This window comes from Leucopleurus acutus (assembly GCF_964270905.1).
Source record: "Leucopleurus acutus genome assembly, chromosome: 9".
Classification (NCBI taxonomy): domain Eukaryota; kingdom Metazoa; phylum Chordata; class Mammalia; order Artiodactyla; family Delphinidae; genus Leucopleurus; species Leucopleurus acutus.
This window is the reverse complement of record NC_139144.1, coordinates 3460918-3482029: the sequence shown is the minus strand read 5'-3', so window position 1 is coordinate 3482029 and position 21112 is coordinate 3460918. Positions and strand designations below refer to the sequence as shown.

The 21112-nt window shown below is 39.9% G+C and overlaps 1 long non-coding RNA gene across 1 annotated transcript in view; it reads left to right on the top strand.

Moving 5' to 3' along the window:
* The first annotated feature begins 3113 nt into the window (after positions 1-3113).
* The window catches only part of LOC309966413, a 41565-nt gene continuing 23566 nt past the window's right edge, over positions 3114-21112 (top strand). Inside the window, exons 1-3 of the long non-coding RNA XR_014326448.1 lie at positions 3114-3235; positions 4795-4876; positions 6838-6928. This is a non-coding gene — a long non-coding RNA (uncharacterized lncRNA). The remainder of the gene's footprint in view (positions 3236-4794; positions 4877-6837; positions 6929-21112) is intronic.

Below are 21112 nucleotides of genomic sequence, written 5' to 3'. Positions count from 1 at the left end.
GTATGGCCCCTCTGAGCCTCTGAGCATCCCTAGCACCTGTTGAGTATGCCACCTCTAGATGTTTGCAAGGCCAAAAGTGCTTCTGGGCAGCCTTCACTTTGAGGTAATGCTTTCAGGAAGAGCCTGGGTTGTTGTAAGCAAAACCCAGAAGCACTTCCTTTACCTCTGAGCTTAAACTAGAGAACCTGAGGAGGCAGCGCTGCAGGGAGGATGAGGCCAGAGGTCACCTGAGAACCACAGGGGCAACTCACAGTATTTTTACTGGAGCTCTGGGGGTTGAAGGCACATTTGCTGTTTGACATTTTAAAAATTATTTTGGTGCCTTCACTTGGAGCTTGGGCAGTACTGCAGATGGGCCTGCCTGTTGAAAAAAGAGTGAAATCTTAAAGTCAAGAGAGAGCTTGCAGACTAGGCTGAAGGATTGTGTTTGCTGAAAAAGATTCCAGGGGGAGCTGATTCCTTCTCTGGTGTGTGGATCTGAGGCACTTGCAAGAAAAGAGAACGCTTGCCTTATGCTTAGTTCCCCCGTTCCCTGGGCTGGGAAGGAAAGGAACTGAATGCCAGCATTAGCAGTGTGCGTTGGGACCAAAACCATTCAGAAAAAACACTGTCATTTTCCTCTAATTTGCAAATTGCAGCTATTCATGTTGGATTGAACAGCTGAGGGAAAAGAGCCCCCAGTTTTCACCTGCATTTATTGAGAAGAGGCTGGTAGTAGGAGGGATGCACCAACTTGTAGCTTGTGCTGCAAGCTGGATATAAGCTTGGTGTGAGCATCCTGGTTAACCACTGCCCATGTTCAAATATACAGAGATAGATTCCAACAATCTCTTCCAGTATCCTTATTTTTGCATGCGATCTTAGAAGCTCCTGGCATGTAAGTCCAGTCCCCAGTTTCCCAGCCTCTGTAAACCTGCAAAATGAATAGAGAGAATAGTGGAACACAGACCTATTGTTCAAAGACACAGTCACTTTAGGGAAAGAGGAAAAGAACGGGTAGGTGAATCTTCTCTGGGATTGCAGGGTTCAGCTCAATGAAGACTGTCCTGTATAAAAGAAACTCCTCTAAATGGTTGAATTCTTAGCTCTCCGGAGATTTGAGTTTTCTTTTCCCCAGTCCCTGTGGGTTGCTGTGGGGAATGTGCCAAACCTATCATTTGAGATAAAAATTTATGGTGAGGTAAGCTTCTAGGCTGGGGGAAGGAAGACTTAGTGACTGAAATGGGGGATGCTAAGCACTGGGGGGCAAGAAGGAACAAGGAGATAGTAATGGATGTAACAAATGCTGCAGCTGCCAGCAAAGCCTGGATTGAAGTTCCTTCCTGAAAATGAGGACCCGGGCAAGAATGACCACTCAGATGTAAACAGTGTCTCTGACGGGGAATTCTCACCTGCCTGCCGGTGGGCCAGAGCTGAGCAAGTCCTTTCTCTCCTCTGCATGCACACTGAGTTGGTTAGTAAGTGACATGTCAGAGGACAGGAATCCTATTCAGTGGATCTTTCAAATCCAGGAGTTTGAGGCTAATGAAATTAGTGTGTGGCCAGGGCTCTGCCAACTAGAATTAAGTCACTGCAGCCACCCTGCAATGCATTTTCAGCCTGAAGGGAGCATCAGGGAGGAATTTCGGGAGATTTTTTTCTGAGCCTGTACAAAATAATACTCTCCTAATGCTAAGAAAGATTAAATGTAAATTAATATTGACTACGAGTAACATATTTAAAAAATAATCGCCGAGTGGGGGATGGCTTAAAGTGGAGAGATTATATAATATGGTGTCCAAAGAATAAATCTCCTCTGACCACTGTTTCATGGGCTATAAGTAAGATATATTACAATGGAAAGTAATGGGAACGTTTTTATTCAAGGCTTCTCTGCTATTGACTTGAGAGCAAACACTCTGAGAGTAGAAATTACTCTTGCTATGTGCTGACTCTGAATGAACAATATTTCATGTGCAGTGACATGCTCTAAGCTATAGACTTGGAATTGAATGGCATCTGTTTCAATTGTTTCGTTCTCTCAAGAGCAACTAGATAGAAAAAAGTGGTCAATTTGACCCTTGTGGGAGCGTGTTGCAAATCTAAACCTGTGTCCCTCATACCATAAATTAAATACATTTGTAAATTTGTAAGTGTTTTCCTTCTGTTCATTGATGCTTGAGTATAATCTCAAACTTTGGGAGCAACATTTTATACATAAGTACTTGGTTTTCTTCCTTTTTTCTTTCTCTTTCTCCTCTCTCTCTCTCTCTGTTTCTATTTCTCTCTCTTTCTCCATCTTATGTAACTGGATAGAACTGGGCACCTAGGATGATGTGGTGTTACTATAGTGGGATTTTTTTTTTTTTTTTAAAAAAAACAACTCTAACTTACCCTTTTAAAAATTTAATAAATACAGGTGTCAGTGCCATTTGGAATAGTCTCTATAACAATTTCTGTCTCCACATTTACTGTGTTTCAGCAAATTTACCTAACAGATGGTGAGTGGGCAATTTTTAAAGGGGCATTTTTTAAAAGAGCGGAGAGGGAAGGAATAGAGACAGGCACATTCTACATTTGAAGTTACCTCCACGTGTATTTTATGTATGTATACCCATACAATTAAGAAGTCTTTGGATGTTTTATCTTCAAGAATAATTCAGATAATGGATTACTTGAATTATCATAAACATTTAGGGTTTAACAGATTTGTTACATATAGACGTTGTATCACGGATTTAAAAGACCATAGCCAGCGGGCAGCGGCGGGCGGAGCGACCGAGGGGCGGCGCGGGCTGGGCGGCGGGTGCGGGGGTCCGTGCTTCCTCGCGGTGGAGGGCTGGGGTTCGCCGGAGACGCCGGGTTGCTCCGCGTTGCCAGGTTACCGAGCGCGTGCCCCGCGCCCGCTCTTCCGCCCGGGCCGCCCTCGGCGCCGCCTGAGCCGCGGTGCGGGCTGCGCGGGGCGCCGGTTCCGCGTAAGCCTGGGTCGGGCGCTGCGTGCGGGACTCTCGTCGCGCGTGGACAGGGAGCGAGCGTGCGGGGGACGTAGGGCGCCGACCTGAGGCTCCCCGGCGCTCCGGCTCCGCTCAGGGCGCCCGCTCAGGGGCCTCCGGCGCGAGGGCCCCTTTGTGGTCAAGATGGCGGCGCCCAGGCGGGCCTTGCCGAGGTGAGCTGGAGCCGGGCCCGGAGAGGGGCGAGTCTGCCACGCCCAGGACTTGGACCCCGGGCTGGTCTCCCGTCTCCCGGGGAGCGGCGGGTGAGTGGGCGCGGCCGCGCGTAGGTCCCTCTCGTGGGGTGGTTAGCTCTCTGTGCGTCCGCGGACTTCTGTCGTCTGATAGATCTGGGGTGGCCCAGGCTGGAGGCGAGGGTGCTTGATTGTGGAAACCTGAGGGGTTTAAGGACTCTCTTGGGATCGTTTCAGACCCCAGCAAGAAGCTGAGCAAGTTTCCTCCTGACTCTCTTCCCGGCTAAGTTTTCTCCCTTCTCTGAAGGTGCCAGGTTTTCTGAATCACCTTGTTACCCGGGGGGATACAGTTGGTGGTTCTGACCGTGGAACGTAGGACCCGGCGCGGGGAAGCCTGAGCTGGTTCTAGTTACTTTGTTTGCAAAGCACTTGTCTTGTCTTTGGAATCTTTGTGTATGTAACCAACGTTGGGAAGAGCCAGCGTTTTCTTCTCCAAAACACTGCGAGGGGTAACTTTATACGTAAGAAACAAGTGGGCGTTCACATCCATCTCTTTTCCAGCCACTGAGTTTTGGTTGTGTTTCCTTTTTTTAAGTTTGTCTCGTTCTGAAGTGATAACAACAACAACAACAAAAGACCATAGCCAATTACACAAAGTATACTTTAGTCTCAGTCCTGCCATTAATTAGCTTAAGTCATTTAATTTTTCTAGGCCTCATTTTTCTCATGTGATGTTTTTTCATTGAAAAAGTATAGTTTCTAGAAGTCTCTAATCTCTGTGTCATAGTTCAGCTTGGAGAAAACCTGTTCTTATCCAAACTCCATGACATTGTATTTCCAGCTCCAACTTTGGACTTTGAGTGAGTTGGGGGCAACTTTGTAAGGATATTTTCACACAGCTTTTTTAGTTAATATCAGTCTAGCTGACTTGTCATACTCAGACTTTCTCCCATATTCTTTTACCAGTGTGTTCCTTAGTCATATATATAAAGACTGTTGTGGGAAAAATGACCTCCTGGGTCAGCTTACTGCTGATCCTATTCAGTGGAGTGAGAATTTCCATGGCACTGATTAAAACAAATCCTGAATTGCATGGACTTAAGATAGCAGAGAGGGGCTTCCCTGGTGGTGCAGTGGTTGAGAGTCCGCCTGCCGATGCAGGGGACACGGCTTCGTGACCCGATCCGGGAAGATCCCACATGCTGCGGAGTGGCTGGGCCTGTGAGCCATGGCTGCTGAGCCTGCGCGTCCGGTGCCTGTGCTCCGCAACGGGAGAGGCCGCAACAGTGAGAGGCCCGCGTACCGCAAAGAAAAAAAAAAAAAAAAAGATAGCAGAGAGGCTAAGAGGTTTGAAGTTAGACATCCCCAAGTGTGAATTCTACTGTGACCCTCTTCTAGCTCTAGAACCTTGAGGAAGTTGCTTAAACTTTCTGAGCTTCACTACTAGTTTCCTCATCTGTATCTTTTTCAGGACTATTTATCAAGCATCTTCCTGTTCTCTATGCTTGGACGTATCAATGAATAAATTAGACAAGAGCCTTTGCCTGCGTGCTCCTTCTTGCATGCTTTCTCCCTCCTTACATACTCGTGTGGATACGGATGTTATAAATAAATTCTATGCTTTGTCACAGGTTGATGGGCGCTACGGGATAAGGAAAAGGATGTGAAGCTCACTGAAGAGGCTTGGGTTGGGAGTGCTGGAGGAGTGTACAGGTAGGTTCTGATTTTAAATAGGGTAGTCAGGGTGGATTTTATAAGTTGACATTTGAGCAAAGACTTGAAGTGAGGGAGTTGTCAGAATGTATGAGGGGGAGACCACTCCCTGGGAGCAAGAATAACCAGTCCCAACACTCTAAGGCAGAAATATGCCGGGCAGCTTGGAGGAATATCAAGGAGGCCACCCTGGCTGACTTAGTCAGTGGGGAGGAAGAGACAGCAGGACGGCTGTAGGTCGGAGATGTGATGGGATGGATTGGGTAAGTCCTGGGAGGCCATCACATGCATTGTGTCTTTTACTCTAAATGTAGGCAGCCAGGGGCAGGATTTCAGCCGAGGTGTGGCATGAACTGTCTCTTGTTTGAAAAGCATAACTCTATCTGTGGTCTTGAGGATGTGGGGAGAGAGTGGAGTCAGGGAGAATCTCGGGAGGTGACTACAGGATCCTCGAGGTCTATGTTGGTGTCCTGCACCAGGCTGCTAGCGGCTGGTAATTCTCAGAAGTGGCACATTGGGAAGGTTGTGACAGCATTTCATGGTAGATTGAATGCAAGAATGGAAAGGAAGAGGGGGTCAAGGGTGAATTCGAGATTTAGGGCCTGGGGAACTGGAAAGGTGTGGTTACTGTCACCTAAGATGGAAAAAGTTTGGGGTAGAGCATGTTTGGGGGATGAAAGACCAGTTTTGGAGGTATAAGATTTGAGATGTTTTCGTGACGTCCAAGTAGAGATGCTGAGTACACAGTTGGATACACAAGTCTGCAGTTCTGAAGAAAGATCTAAACTAGAGATACACTTTAATACAATGGAGATATTAAGAATAATTACATGGAAGCGCTATTTTAAAGATAAAATGAAGTAATGCAATTAGCCCTCTGTCTTCTCAAAACATTTAATAACTGTTAGCTAAAATAATTACCTGAAACAAAAAAATACCTATAGTTTCTTTTGTTGTTTGCAGTAAAAGTGAATAAAACGTCACAATTATTTTAATAGTATTTGTGACACAGTAGTTTTAGTTAAGACACCATGACTAAAAACATTTACAATAAACCTTTCGATCTCCTACTTTTCACTCTGATAGGGTACTTGGAACCATATTTTGTAAGGTTTAAGTTAGTTGTTATAGGGTACCTCTTTAATTAGAAGTAATTCTGAACTGTCTAGTTCCATGCAGTTTTATATACATATATGTATAATTATTATTTTATGATTTATCAAACTCAGTTGAAAATTTGCATCACTGATATACATTAGAATTTAAGCATTTACCCAGGTATTCAAGGAAAAAAATGTACTTGTCTTGTAATTTCCATAGGGGTACTTACTTTCACATCTTCCCTTCACTTTGCAATTGAAAACATGGCAGGGGAAATATTATCTTACTGGTCTTTGAGTTCCCCTTAGCTATCTGCAAGTCCTTAAACAGCCTTTGTGGCTTAACCAAAATTCTCTTCCATCTTCATTCCACTAACAGATATTGGTCTAAGCATGTACTTATACTAAAAAATGCATGACCACGTTGTCTCTACACATCTATAATATTATGTTAACACTATCATTATGTAAGCTATACTTTAATTGTAATTATAACAGATTTTATGTCAACACACATCCATTTCTAGTGTTCATCTGATGTTCAAGGGGAGAGCAGCATATCGTAAATTTTATCAAAATATAACATCTGAAGAATAGAACAGAGGGTAATTGTGTAATTCTGTATTCACTCTAATTAAGTTCAGTGGAGTTGGCATAATAGAATTAAGATGAAAAAAAAAAGACATTGAGGGACCATGGCTCCCTCTCCTAACACACCCTTTTCGTATCCGAGAGCAGATACTCGGCACCTTTCTGTACAGAAATGGAGACAGGAAGAGGCCAGAGGATGAATGACAGGCACGAATGAGGTGGAACTTGAAGAGCAACATGGAAATGAAATACTTCTTTTGTATTTGGTAGGTGGGGAAAATGTACCAGTGTGTATGCCTACTGGGACCACGTTTTCCAGAACAGTTAAGCCCAGTGTCAACTATGCTGTCCCACCTTCCTCGTAAGTAAGTAGGAACATACTGTTACTTGAATCTTTGCTTCCTGTTTCTTGATACCTGGTTGAGAAGATTATCACAGGAACTGCATCTTGTTAGCAAATACACTGTTTTGAAATGATTGACACTCACTGAAGAGTGGCAACTCCAAGCTTGCTCTCTCTTGATCTTGGACTATTTAAGTCTGGAGTGTAGGAGTGGGTTATGGGGAAAGACCATTGGAATTCTTATGTCTTCAGCATAATGGTTATAGCATAGTGGTTAGGAGTGTAGGTGCTGGTTCAAATCTCTGCTTTCCACTTGCTAACCATATGAGCTTGGGCAATTTACCTGATTACCTGAACCTCAATACTCCTGCCTATAAAATGATGTTAATAATATTTCATCCTCATAGACTTGTTTTCAATGTTAAAATGAAGTCACTTACACCAAGCACTTAATACAATGCCTAGAGCATAGTAAAGTCTATTATTATTACTATTACTACTACTACTACTACTATTATTATTACTATCACGATGCCAGGTGCTATTTTTCCTACTCCTTATTCCATTATCTTCTGCCCTGTCCCCCCATTTCTGTCTTGTTTCTGTACAAGGGTAGGTTTGTCACAGAGCATTTTCTTTCCCTAGTGTCTGACTCTTAGTCATCAAGGTGACTGGTCCACAACCCGGCATTCATTGCTACTCATTGAAGCAACCCATTTTGAGAAGGGGAGTTGGATATTGATGCCAAGTTGGGTCAAGGAGAGAGAATTTTCTCTCTTCTGCACTCAGAGAGCTAAGTGAAATATTCAGGCCTCAGAAGGAGAATCAGGCAAAGGGCAACATGCTTAATTTCATACCTTAGTGATTAAGAACAAGTCAGACAGGCTGGATTTGAACTCATTTCCGTCATGTAGTGACAACGGGATCTTAGGTGCTTTTGTAACCCCTCTGAGGCTCAGTCAACATCTGAAAGAGACGAATAACATTATTAGGACCTAGCGTATAGCCTCGTTGTAATAAGTGAGTAAATCCTTTTAAAGCGTTCAGCACGTTGTTTGGCATATAAACACTTAATAAAATTTAGCTTCTTTGACTACTACCGCTGCTAATATTATTAAGTAGCTGAGCAAATCTGAGGCCCATTTTTTTCTTAGGTTGCACATAGTCGTTTGGACAACCAGCTCACATTGATCAACCGTTGCTTATATATAAACCCCCATGAACGCAAAGGTGCTTTAACTCTCTCCCAGTCAGAGCCTGTTCTGGGGGCAGAAGCAACACCGGCACTACCCCTGTCATCTTTGCCTTTATTGTCACTACACTCGCCTGCCGTACTGAGCACTTTCTGTGTGCCAGGCACCAAATTTAGCCCTGCGTATGCACTATATCATGTAGTTCTCACACTCAGGTGGGAGACATTATCATCATCCCCAATTTTCAGATAAAGACGCTGAGGTGTTGGAAAGGTAAGAAACTTGACCCACAGCAAGAGATGGAGCCGGAGTATTCAAACCCTTCTCTCTGACCTCAAGAACCCTTAAATATTAGCCTACTACTACATCCTGGTAAGAAAATCTGCTTCCAGCCACTCTGGTGAGAGTAGAAATGATTCTCAATCCCCACATTCGTCTATTGCCCATGCCATCCTAGCCTCAGGACCAGGGGGGAAAGGAAGTGATCTCTTCAAAGAGCAGCCAAAGGGAGCCTTCTCCCTTCTGCCTTTTCATAATCAACTAACCAATATTTTACTTCTGTCTTAAGAGTCCCCACATGTTCCTTTTGGTGCTTAGCTTGGCGTTTTAGAATTCTGACATTCTGTACATGACTCATCCACTGTATTTCATGTTAATTTATTGAGGTCAAGTATAGGGTCTTACTCATCCTGAAGTCCAGTTATCCCCTGTCGCATCTAACTCTGTTCTTGTCTTCTTGTAGGACATCTGCAGATATTTATTTGAATTTCGTTGAATTGTTCTCATCAATAGTACATTAAAAGTTATACAGAAAGGGCTTTCTTATAAGGAAAACCATCTAAATAGATTTCTAGCTGTTTACTTTTTATAGCACTATTATAGAGATTATAGATCTCCAGGTAATATTTTTTAGATTGAGTTCTTCATATCGTCTTATTTTTACATATAATGATAAATCTGAATTTTCTCTATCAAAGCTCCGAGACTTCACTGGCTTGTAACTTAGCTTGTTGATTATGTGTTGTTGACTTTTCCATTTACAATGATATTTGATCCTGGTAAGGATGGGGCCGGGTGGGAAGGTACATCTTAGGGCCATAAATTGGTTTTGTAGAGAACTAACATAAAGCTCTAAAGTCTCATCATATTTCTGCAGAACTCATGAATCATTTTATTATAATTCCATTCATTCAGGGAGTATAAAACCATTTTCAAATTGTTATTCCTAATTTGTTCATCTTCTCTTCCTTAGTCTTAGTGAGAAGAGAGCAGGCTGAGTGGAAGAAAGTCATTACGACCACTGGGGCCACTAGGGTAGGCATCAGTCCCAGAGTTTTGTTTTCATCTCTCCGCTATTAATATTGGCTAATGTCTTGAGTGCTTACTTGGTGCAAATTACTTAGCCGACCATGGCAAATGGATTGTGTCATTTCATCCCCTGATAGTCATACAATTAATGTATGTATTATTATGATATCCCATAATGCATACATGGAACAGAGCCTCAGAAGTAGTTATTTGCTCATGAAAATATGGTAGATGTGGAATTTGGACTCAGGTCTGATAGACTCCTAAATCACTCCTAGTGATTTCTACCACTAAATTAAAGTTGTATACCTCTGGAGAGTAGATAGTTTCTAAAATTTCCTCAGCTGTAACGTTTTATAATTAAATTTTTGTCTGATTGCAAGCTTAACAATTAAGATGGGTAGGAAGGCATGCCAGCCTGTTGAATGGAATTTCCCTGAAATAAGCCTGTTTTATGACACCAGTTCACTCATTCATTCACTCAGCATGTATTGAATGTTTGCTCTGTGCAAAGGCATTTTAGGCATCACAGTGGAGTGAGCGCCCCTTCCATAGACTCTCCTGCAGCACTCAGAGAAGTCTTGGACTGGTTTTCCTGTTATGGAATGGGGCTTGGTGATAGAAGCCTGGTTTGTCCTCCACTGATAAAACTAAGACATACTCATATGAGTTTATAGGCATCTTGAAGCCGTGGGATAGTAACACACATGAATCTTACCATTTTTGCCTGGGATTAATGATATAAAGGCTTTGGATTTGGGTATGGAAAATGGGTGCAATTATGGGCGTGTTGGTTCTACATATATATGGACATCACGTGTCATCAGCCTGCAGCTACCTGCCATTCCTCACTACTCCTTTTCACAAACCAAACAAGTACCTTCTTACCTCTCCTGTGGATAAGCTCTTGACAGTGGCACTAGGGCCTCCCTCAATAAGTACATCATTGGCTAAACCAGTGGTTTCTCAGATATGCTCATTGAACAACCCTTAAGGTGGATTGACATTCCACTGCCTAGAATAGAATATGGTGTTCTTTAGAAATCGGGGGGAAAAAATAGGCCACCAGATGTACTTTCTTTAATTTAAATTGTTTATATATATATATATATATATATATATATATGAACAATTGTTATATATGTGTATGTGTATTTGTTCATATATATGAATGATTTAAAATTGAATATATATGTACATATATTTGTATATAAATATATATAAATATACACACATATATGTATATAAATATACACACACATATATATATGTATATTTAAATTTTGGCTTCTGTTAGCAAGTAGTAAATTAAATTATTAGCAGATCCATACTGCAGGGAAATAACCAATCAGATTTCATTCAATAGCTTGCTTTTTTGTAGATTTATGGTTGTGATTTTATATCTGCAGGTATGTTTGCTGAAGAAAATATTTCTACCACTTTTCACAAAATTAAATTCATTTAATACCAATGCAGCATGTCTCAAATGTCTTAATACAGTTTTAATCTTGAATTGCATCAGAAGTATGAAATTAGAAACATACCCCAAAATCATTTGAAGATATAATTACTTTCATTTCCCTTATACTTTTGAGACTTTTGAAAAATAAGTATTTAGTTGTACTTATCTGTTTCTGTCTCTCTAAGGATAGCAAACACTGAAACACAATTCTTTTTAAAAGTCAATATTAAAAATATATTGTCCAAGATGATCAAAACTAAGGAAGTGGCAAAGAAATTCAAAAATTTAAACTTTCAAAGGGTGCTTTTTTTGTGAATGTGTAGTACTTGTTCTTCTGAAGGAATTAATCTTTTTTAAAATTTAATTAACTTATTTTTTATTGACGTATACTTGGTTTACAGCATTGTGTTAATTACTGCTGTACAGCACAGTGACTCTGTTATACATAGGTATATACATTCTTTTTCATATTCTTTTCCATTATGGTTTATCACAGGATATTGAATATAGTTCCCTGTGCTATATAGTAGGACCTTGTTGTTTAGCCAATCTATATATACCAGTTTGCATCTGCTAATCCCAAACTCCCAGTTCATCCCTCTCCCACCTGCTTTCCCCTTGGCAGCCACCAGTCTATTCTCTATGTCTCTGATTCTGTTTCTGTTTCATAGATAGGTTCATTTGTGTCATATTTTAGATTCCACATATAAATGGTATCATGGTATTTGTCTTTCTCTTTCTGACTTACTTTGCTTAGTATGATAATCTCTAGCTGCATCCATGTTGCTGCTGCAAATGGCATTATTTCATTCTTTTTTTTATGGCTGAGTAGTATTTCATTGTATATATGTACCACATCGTCTTTATCCATTCATCTGTTGATGGACATTTAGGTTGTTTCCATGTCTTGGCTATTGTGAATATTGCTGCTGTGAAGATCAGGGTGAATGTGTCTTTTTGAATTATAGTTTGGTCTGGATATACGCCCAGGAGTGGGATTGCTGGATCATATGGTAGGTCTATTTTTAGTTTTCTGAGGAACCTCCATACTGTTTTCCACAGTGGCTGCACCAACTTACATTCCCACCAACAGTGTTGTAGGAGGGTTCCCTTTTCTCCATACCCTCTCCAGCATATGTTATTTGTAGACTTTTTAATGATGGCCATTCTGACTGGTGTGAGGTGGTACCTCATGGTAGTTTTGATTTGCATTTCTTTAATAATTGGCAGTGTTGAGCATCTTTTCATGTGCCTATTGGCCATCTGTATTTCTTCTTTGGAGAAATGTTTCTTTAAGTCTTCTGCCTATTTTTTGATTGGGTTGTTTGCTTTTATTGTCTTCAAGTCGTATGAGCTGTTTGTATATTTTGGAAATTAAGCCCTTGCTGGTCACATCATTTGCAAATATTTTCTCCCATTCTGTAGGTTGTCTTTTCATTTTCATTTGTTTCCTTTGCTGTGTAAAAGCTTGTAAGTTTGATTCGGTCCCCTTTGTTTATTTTCATTTTTATTTCTATTGTCTTGGGAGACTGACCTAAGAAAACATTGGTATGATTTATGTCAGAGAATATTTTGCCTGTGTTCTCTTCTAGAAGTTTTATGGTGTCATGTCTTATGTTTAAGTCTTTAAGACATTTTGAGTTTATTTTCGTGTATGGTGAAAGGATGTGTTCTAACTTCACTGGTTTATATAAGGCTGTCCAACGTTACCAACACCACTTGCAGAAGAGACTGTCTCGTTCCCATTATATATTCTTGCCTCCTTTGTCAAAGATTAATTGTCAAAGATTAACTGAGGTGTGTGGGTTTATTTCTGGGCTCTGTATTCTGTTCCATTGATCCATATGTCTGTTTTTGTGCCAATACCACGCTGTTTTGATTACTGTGACTTTGGAGTACTGTCTGAGTCTGGGGTGGCCATGCCTCCAACGTTGTTCTTTTTCTTCAGGATTGCTTTGGCAATTCTGGGTCTTTTATGGTTCTGTATGAATTTTAGGATTATTTGTTCTAATTGTGTGAAAAATGTCATGGGTAATTTGATAGGGATCACATTAAATCTGTAGATTGCTTTGGGTAGTATGAGCATTTTAACAATATTAATTCCTCCAACCCAAGAACATGAGATGTCTTTCCATTTCTTTGAATCATCTTCACTTTCCTTTATTAATGTTTTACAGTTCTCAGCATATAAGTCTTTTGCCTTCTTGGTGAGGTTTATTCCTAAGTATTTTATTTTTGGGGTTGTGATTTTAAAAGGCATTGTTTTTTTACATTCCCTTTCCGATATTTCATTGTTGGTATAAAGAAATGCAGCCAATTTCTGTATGTTAATCTTGTATTCTGCTACCTTGCTGAATTCGTTTATCAGTTGTAGTAGTTTTCATGTAGAGTCTTTAGGGTTTTCTATATGTAGTATCATATCATCTGCATATAATGACAATTTTACCTCTTCCTGAAGGAATTAATCTTGAAGTTCTACTAAGACGTTTGGGATACCTGTTTTAATGAGCCACTACTTCCTGCCTGAGATTGCACTATGCACCAGAGATTCTAGAATTAGCATAATAAAACTAATAATGCAAACAACAACAACAAATCTTCACAAACCTTCCTTGCAAGGAAGTAAAGTCCACTGGAAAAGCAGACAAGTGAAACACACATTCAAAATGGCAGTGATTCTCAAACATTTATGTGCTGAAAAATCATGACAAGCATGATAACCAGGGCAATTACTAGACCCCTTCTCCAGCTGGTCAGGTGTAAGGTCCTGTAACTCTATTTTTGGTGAATGCCTCCAGGAGAGTCTGAGACAGATGTTCTCAGTTGTCGTCGACCTTTAGTGTGCATCAGATTTACCTGAGAATATCGTTAAAACACAGATTGCTGGGCTCCAGTGCCAGAGTTCTAACCAGTTCCCAGGTGTGGCTGATATTGCTGGCCCAGGGACCACATTTTGAGAACCACCTTTCAAAACTCTGCAGTATGCGATTGTGTGTGTTGTGAATGAGACGGGCCCAGAGAACCAAAGGAGGGCAAAGAGACTCTGCCCTAAATTAGCCAGAGGTAACAATAGCAGCTAGAATTGATTGACCCAAGAAAAAATTATAAGAACTTTACCTGCATTTGCTCATTTAATCCTTTCAGTAAGGTACATAGGTGCTACTTAAGTGTTCCTCTTTTACAGGGGTGTCCAGAGAAGGTAACTACTTTGCCCATGTCCTAAACTGGTAAGTAACAGATTAAGAATTCAAGTCTAGGAAGTCTGATTCCAGAGCCCACACCTCTACCCTTTCTGCATGTAGAGAGGAGTAAAGGGTTGTCAGTGAAGCCTTCCTGGGGCCCCTGGCCTCTGAGTGTAGATAAAAGGATGAGTGGGGCTTCCCTGGTGGCGCAGTGGTTGAGAGTCCACCTGCCGATGCAGGGGACACGGGTTCGTGCCCCGGTCCGGGAAGATCCCACATGCCGCGGAGCGGCTGCGCCCGTGAGCCATGGCCGCTGAGCCTGCACGTCTGGAGCCCGTGCTCCACAACGGGAGAGGCCGCAACAGTGAGAGGCCTGCGTGCCGCAGCAGTGAGAGGCCCGCATACCACAAAAAAAAACAAAAACAAAAGGATGAGTGGACATAAAGATCATTATTTGTGTGTGGTGGGGGTAGGGGAGGAAGTATCAGGGCTTCCAGAAGAGCCCACCCTCCCCATACATCTGCTATAAGCAAGTCTGATGATCAGGAGTCCGGAACATGAGTATGACTATGGGATACGGAGAAGGGTTCTAGAACCCTGAGGTTAGAGTTCTGGATCAGTTAGTAGGTGACAGAAAGTGAATGAGTGATTTACCTTACTTTCCACGGGTAGCAGGAAGTTTGGAGTTAGTCCCTCTAGCGTTAGTCCAGCAGCTGAAGGGCATCACCAGGGGACTGCGTTGCTTAGCTCTTCCAGCTTCCACATCTCTAGCACGTCCACATAGCTTCAAAGTGACCCCAGAATCTCCAATAGTGTTCCAGCAATTTGGGCAGGAAGAAAGAAAAGGGAAAAAAAAAAAGAAATTAAGTAAGAAAAAAAAGGCAGTGTGTAAATCAGAGAGCAAATTTTTTACCACAGATGGTCAGCAGACTTGCACTTAGATCTCATCAGCTCGGATTTTAAACTGGCCACCTTAGCCTTAAGGACAATGGGGTCTCCTAAACCAGGGCTCTGATAGTAAGGAATAAGGAGAGAGTGGTACTGATTAGCAGTGCCTGCTGTCCCAAACAAATATTATCCCCAAACTATTTTTTTATCCTATATTTTACTTTAAAGAATGAAGGGGAAACATTATGTATCTGTAAATAGCCTTTTAGAAAGGGTACAATTATATAGTTATACAACCCCCTGGAGGGCTCCTTTCTTCTAAAATCTCTTTAAAAACTGTTCAAGGTTAAGGACATTTTTATCTTAATTTAGTAACTTGCAGTGGATTATCTTGGAATGACATCTCTCTCTGCAGATGTTCTGTCAGGCTTTAGAAAATTCTAGAAGTGGACAGAGAAGTGTTATGGTACATGTATTTGCAATATGCACGTCTTTGAAATGAAATCCATTTAGGGACCAAAAGGCATTTCATGTCTTTGCTATACATTTTCACATATTTGCCTTTCCAGAATTCCTTTGAGCAAATCTGTTAGATGTAACCCATCCGTTTCTCCCATCTGAATTCTTTATTACTAAACATTCTTCAGTATGCTCTCACTCCCCTCTGTCAAAGGCGTTTCTCTGGGTCCTCACCCTTCTCATCTCATATGTGAATGTGTATCTTAAACTGGAGCAACAGTCTGCTATGACTTCTCCATAACTTGAAGAACCCGTCTTTGTGGGAAAAAAAGTAGACTTACTAACTTAAAATGCGCACAGTGTTTCTGAGAATTAAAAACTAAGATAAAAACATAAGCAATGGAAAAAACTTACAGTTGATCCTTTTCAAATACTTTATTTTACAGAGAAGGCAACTGAGGTTTAAAGAAAAAAATGCATTAGTTAAACACTAAATAATAAACCTTAAACCTCAGTGGAGCAACACATGGACGGTTCATTTCTCACTCACTCAAGACTGTAGTATGGACTTTGGTGGTCTGAGGGTCAGTTTTCTGCTCAGTTATTCAGGGACCCACCACCTTCATCCAGTGGCTCTACGTTTGTCCTAAAAAGGAAAGGAGAGAGGAAGCTGCAAGCTACAATTATCAACTCGTTATCCTTCAGACATAAACTCTTCAGGTCACCTCTGGTCACATTCTTTGGAATAGAACCATACCCAGATGCAAGCGGAGATGGAGAATGTTGTTCCTATCTTGGTCCTAGTGAGGCCTCTACAGGCTGGAGGAGCTAATTAAAGTGTAGTCAACAGCTCGTTGTTTCTGCCACAATGAGTGATTAGCCTAAGACTGTGGATTAATTATGTGTGTGTGTCACATATACATATAATACACACAAACATATATATGTGTGTGTATATATACATTTTTTAGCAAGAGTTGACACATGGGGCTTCTGCCGTATCAAAAGAGTACAAAATGCCTCTTGTTGCTTTTTCTTAATTGAAGTTGACTACTACTATCTATTTCCCTTCATTTTGCTACCTCCCCCCCCGCCTTTCAGTATTATATGAAAATTCTGAAAGAAATAATTTCAAAGTTTCCAGTGCTTTTTTTTTTTTCCAGTGCTTTTAAAGGTAATAGAATACTCAGACCTTAACAATTTTCCTGTGTGAAACTTTTGCCAGACTAAAATAGTTAACTTATGAAAAGAGAAAATAAGCTGATTTTTTTTTTTTTACACAAATACCCTGAGCCAGGGTGGAAAATAAATGGAAAATTGGAGGAATTTAGATCCTTTTGTTGTAAATTTAAATATTTTTAATTGTAAAAATAATACAGGCTCATTGCAGAAACTCCAAAATTGAAAGGATTTAAAGAAAAAAGGAAAAATAACTCAAAATCCCATTTCTGATAAATCATCTCTGTAACATTTTTGAGGGTATCTTTTGAAACTTTTTTGTGACGGGGTGCATATAAATACAATGCAAGTATAAAATACCTTTAATTATTATACCAAACTACAATACAGTTCTATAAGGTTTTTATTTAGTAATATAAGTATGATTACTCATCACCTAATAAAAATCTGCAGCATCATTTTTAATGGTTAACAGCATTCTATTATTTATTTAACCAGTCCCTACTGTTCAACATTTAGATTATTCCTGTTTTGCTTTGCTAAACAATGAGACAAGCATCCTTGTTCATATGTCTTTGAGCATTTGTTTATTTCCTTAGAGTGGACTTCTAGAACTTGAATGGCTGGTTGTCAGTTCTGGTACATACTGACATGTTGTCTTCCAGAAAGGTTACCGTGCTTTTTATTTCTACCAAGAATTTAATATCCAGTGTGGTTTCTTACACACACTCATCAGTACCAGTATTATCAATATCAATACCAGTAGTATCAAGTTTTTTAAAACTTTGTCATTCTAGTCAGTAAAATATGACACCTGAATTATTTTATTTGTATTTCTTTGATTAATAATAGCAAGGTTGAACATATTTTCATATCTTTATTGGCTGTTAATACTTTTTAGTTTGTGATTTTATGACATCCATTTTTCATCGATGTATAAACAACCTTTTATATATCAATGTGTTTATTTTGTTTGTTGTAAATGCAATTTTTTCTCTTCATTTATTAATTTTTATTTTGTGTGTGTTGAACTTTTTTAATACTGTCAAGTCTATTCAAAAACCCTTTAATGAACACAACAAATGTGGAAAATCAGTCATTCTCCTGCATTTTGTAATCAATTTATTTCCTTTTGGGAAGTATGGAAATGTAAGTTCTTATTTCATCTTATGGTTGGAAAGAATCTATTCCCTTGGAAAGGGATTATAGTCTCCACGATGCAGTAATGGGAGATTTTATAGGGTAGGCAGGGTCTACAGAAGAAAAAACCCTAAATCACACTCCATTGGTGGTTGCCTTATTTATAAAAACGGCATTTGAGGTTGTGTGACTGCCATCAGGTAAGCAAAATTAATTTTTAGCATGAAATACTCCTATCAGCAAGAACAGCCTAGGATAGGCTAGCAGTAAGAAGTGAGGGGTTATGGGATTGGGGCATAGCCTCTGTTTCCTCCAATGCAGCTGGAAATTTAAACTCTGGGGCTCCTGCTTGATCCAATCAGACCAGCTAGTATGTGTTGCCAGGTAGGGTGAATAGACTCAGAAGTACAAGAGCTCATCCTTGGTCCCCTCTGGAAATGAGCAGAGAATACTGTGTGAAGCAGAGGTGATCAGTCCATGGTCTGGAGACTTGGATCTCCTCACATAGCCCTTAAAGTCAGGGTGAGACAAAATGCCAATACAAATTATATTGATGACAGTATCAATGAGGTGACATTGAGTCCTTTGACCCAACGTGTGTCTGCAGTGTGCCATCCATTAGTAAATGGGCAAAGCCATTTGACAGATCTATCTGATACAATGAATGAATGTGACACTCATATTTTGAAAAACTGAAACTGTATCCATTTGTCAAGAACAGTGGCTACTTGTTCTGCTTTATTCCCCCTGGTAGAACTAGATAACATTGCAGACAGTAAGACGTTCCGGCATTTCACCCTGGAGTAGCCCCAAAACTGAAGAAGCTGTCTTATCAGTAGTTAGCTCCTTGTCACCAAGAATATTAAAGTAGATTTGTATGATTAGCAAATTAAAGAGACTATAGTGCCTACCACTACTGTAGTCACTAAGGCACCCAAGTTATTCTAAAGAAATCCTAATAATACATTAGGACCGTTTTGAATATTTTTATTTGATTAGCCATAATCTTCTAGTTATAACATCCATCACCATCTTGACCACTGAAACTTGGCCTTCTTTTCTTACAGCCTAGCCCTGTGGTCTTGGGCTAATCACTGACCTGCTTAGATACAATTTTCTTCTCTATGAAATAGAAACAATATTATATGCTTTGAAGGACTGCAGGAAGATGAGCTGTAATGTTTATCAAGTGCCTAGTCAGTAGCCTGGCCCATAATAAATACTTGGCTAATTGTAGATTTTTAGTTTTATTTCCAAACATTGCTCTTTACTTTTGGAACTCTAAAATTTGTTTTGAGAGTGGAGGACTTGTTGTTTGGATTCTTCTAACACTCTCTGTATATTCTGTACTTCTATCCCTAGATCATTTATATTAATGGAATAAATGATCTTTGGTCTGGTGATTCCAAGGTGACGAGGAGCTAAGTGGAGGTTCAGTATACACCTGGAAGTATGGATTTTCATGCCCAGTGCAAATGTGGGAAAGGCATTATTCCCACATTATAAAGGGGGTAAAGACCTCCAACTTGAGGAGACTCTGGGTTGAGAGATGAGAGATTTATAGGTACTGTGTTTATCCTACAGGGTACCACAGGGGCTTTTATGTTGTGTAGCAAGAATTTGCACCTTATACCCTTGTAGTTAGAAGTAAAGCATACCACATAACTAATATCTAGTAAGCATTAGAGTTAGAATAAATACCATTTATTTAACGTTTCCTTTGTGTTAAGCATTTTACAGTTACAACATATGGATGGATACTATATTGTAATGGTTAAGAGTGTAGTTTTTTGAGCTAGATAATCCTGGATTGGAATCTCGTCTTTATTACCTCTTTTTTTTGTTTTATTGAGGTATAATTGACAAAATTGTAAGATAGTCAAAGAGTATATCATGATGATTTGATATACATATGCGTTGCAAAGGGATCCTTCCCATCACGTTAATTAATACATCTAACAGTTCATGACACCTTTTTCCTTTTTTTCTTTTTGTGGTGAGAACACTTAAGTTCTGTTCTCTCAGAAAATGTTAGTTATACAATACAGTATTATTGACTGTAGTAACTATGTTATACAGTAGATCCTCAGACCTTATTCATCCTGCAGCTGAAAGTTTGTACCCTTTTACCAATCTTCCCCTCTTTTCCCCACCCACACCCCAGCCCCTGGCAACCAGTTTTCTACTCTCTCTTTCTATGAGTGTGGCTTTTTTTCTTTTTAGATTCCATATATAAATGATATCATTCATATTTATCTTGTCTGGCTTATTTCATCAGCATAATGCACTCCTGTTTCATCTATATTGTCACAAATGAAAGGATCTCCTTCATTTTTTAAGGCTGAATAATATTCCATTACCTCTTAAATGAGTGACTTTTGGTACATTGTTTATACTTTCTAAGCCTCAGGGTTTCTTTTCTTCTGTAAAAAAAAAAATATATATATATATATATACTAACAGGTTATTTTCTGATATGTGGAATGTTTGTTGAATCAACAAATAATTAGTTGAGATCATAAATGTGACACTTAGCACTGTATTAACATTTATTAATACTCTCCCTGTTAATTTCTACAATAAATTGTATAATAAGTAACAATAATAATAGTACTACTAGTAGTTTTAGAAAATGCATAGGATGTGCCAGGCATCATATACTGTACTACCCTCCTTCATGTGTACCACAAGTTACATGTGGATATCATCTTCCACGTTGTTTCCTTTAAAGAAAATTGAAGCTCAGCAAGATTGAGTAGCTTGCTCCAGGTATGAACTCAGGTCTGAATCACTCCACATATAGGTTCTTAATTACTCCATGTCTTTAATTCCACATCTGTATTTGTTTGTTGTTGTTGTTTTTAACTTTTCAAGCATCTGATCTGAAATTCCTTTCTCTTTGGGGAATTTTCCACTTTGTGGGTCTTGATGAGAAACAGAGCCTTCCTCTCGTTATACAAGCTGAACATGTCAGATACACTGTTTACTCACATGCTCAGTCTCCCTTACAGATGGAAAACAGTCGGGCGATCTCGGGTTGGCCAACTGCACTCCTCTCTTGGATTTTGAATTACAAATAAATGATGTAAAGAAGCAAGGCCAGCAGTGCTGGGTCAACCTCCTGTTTCCTGTTCCTGCTTGGTAGCAAGGCCAGCTAGGACTTATAACATCACTTTGGCCTGATCCTATAATTGCAATAGCATAGCCTTGGCTTTCGGTTGTTTAGTCTGCTTCTAGTTACTGAGACCTAACCATAAACTACCAAAAGTTTCCTTTTCTGCTCAAATTAGCCGTATATGGTTCCTGATGATTACAAATAAGACCTTACCTGATATACAATGGTGACCTACTTATCCAGGCAGATGTAACATCGTCCTGGCAGGGACAGAGG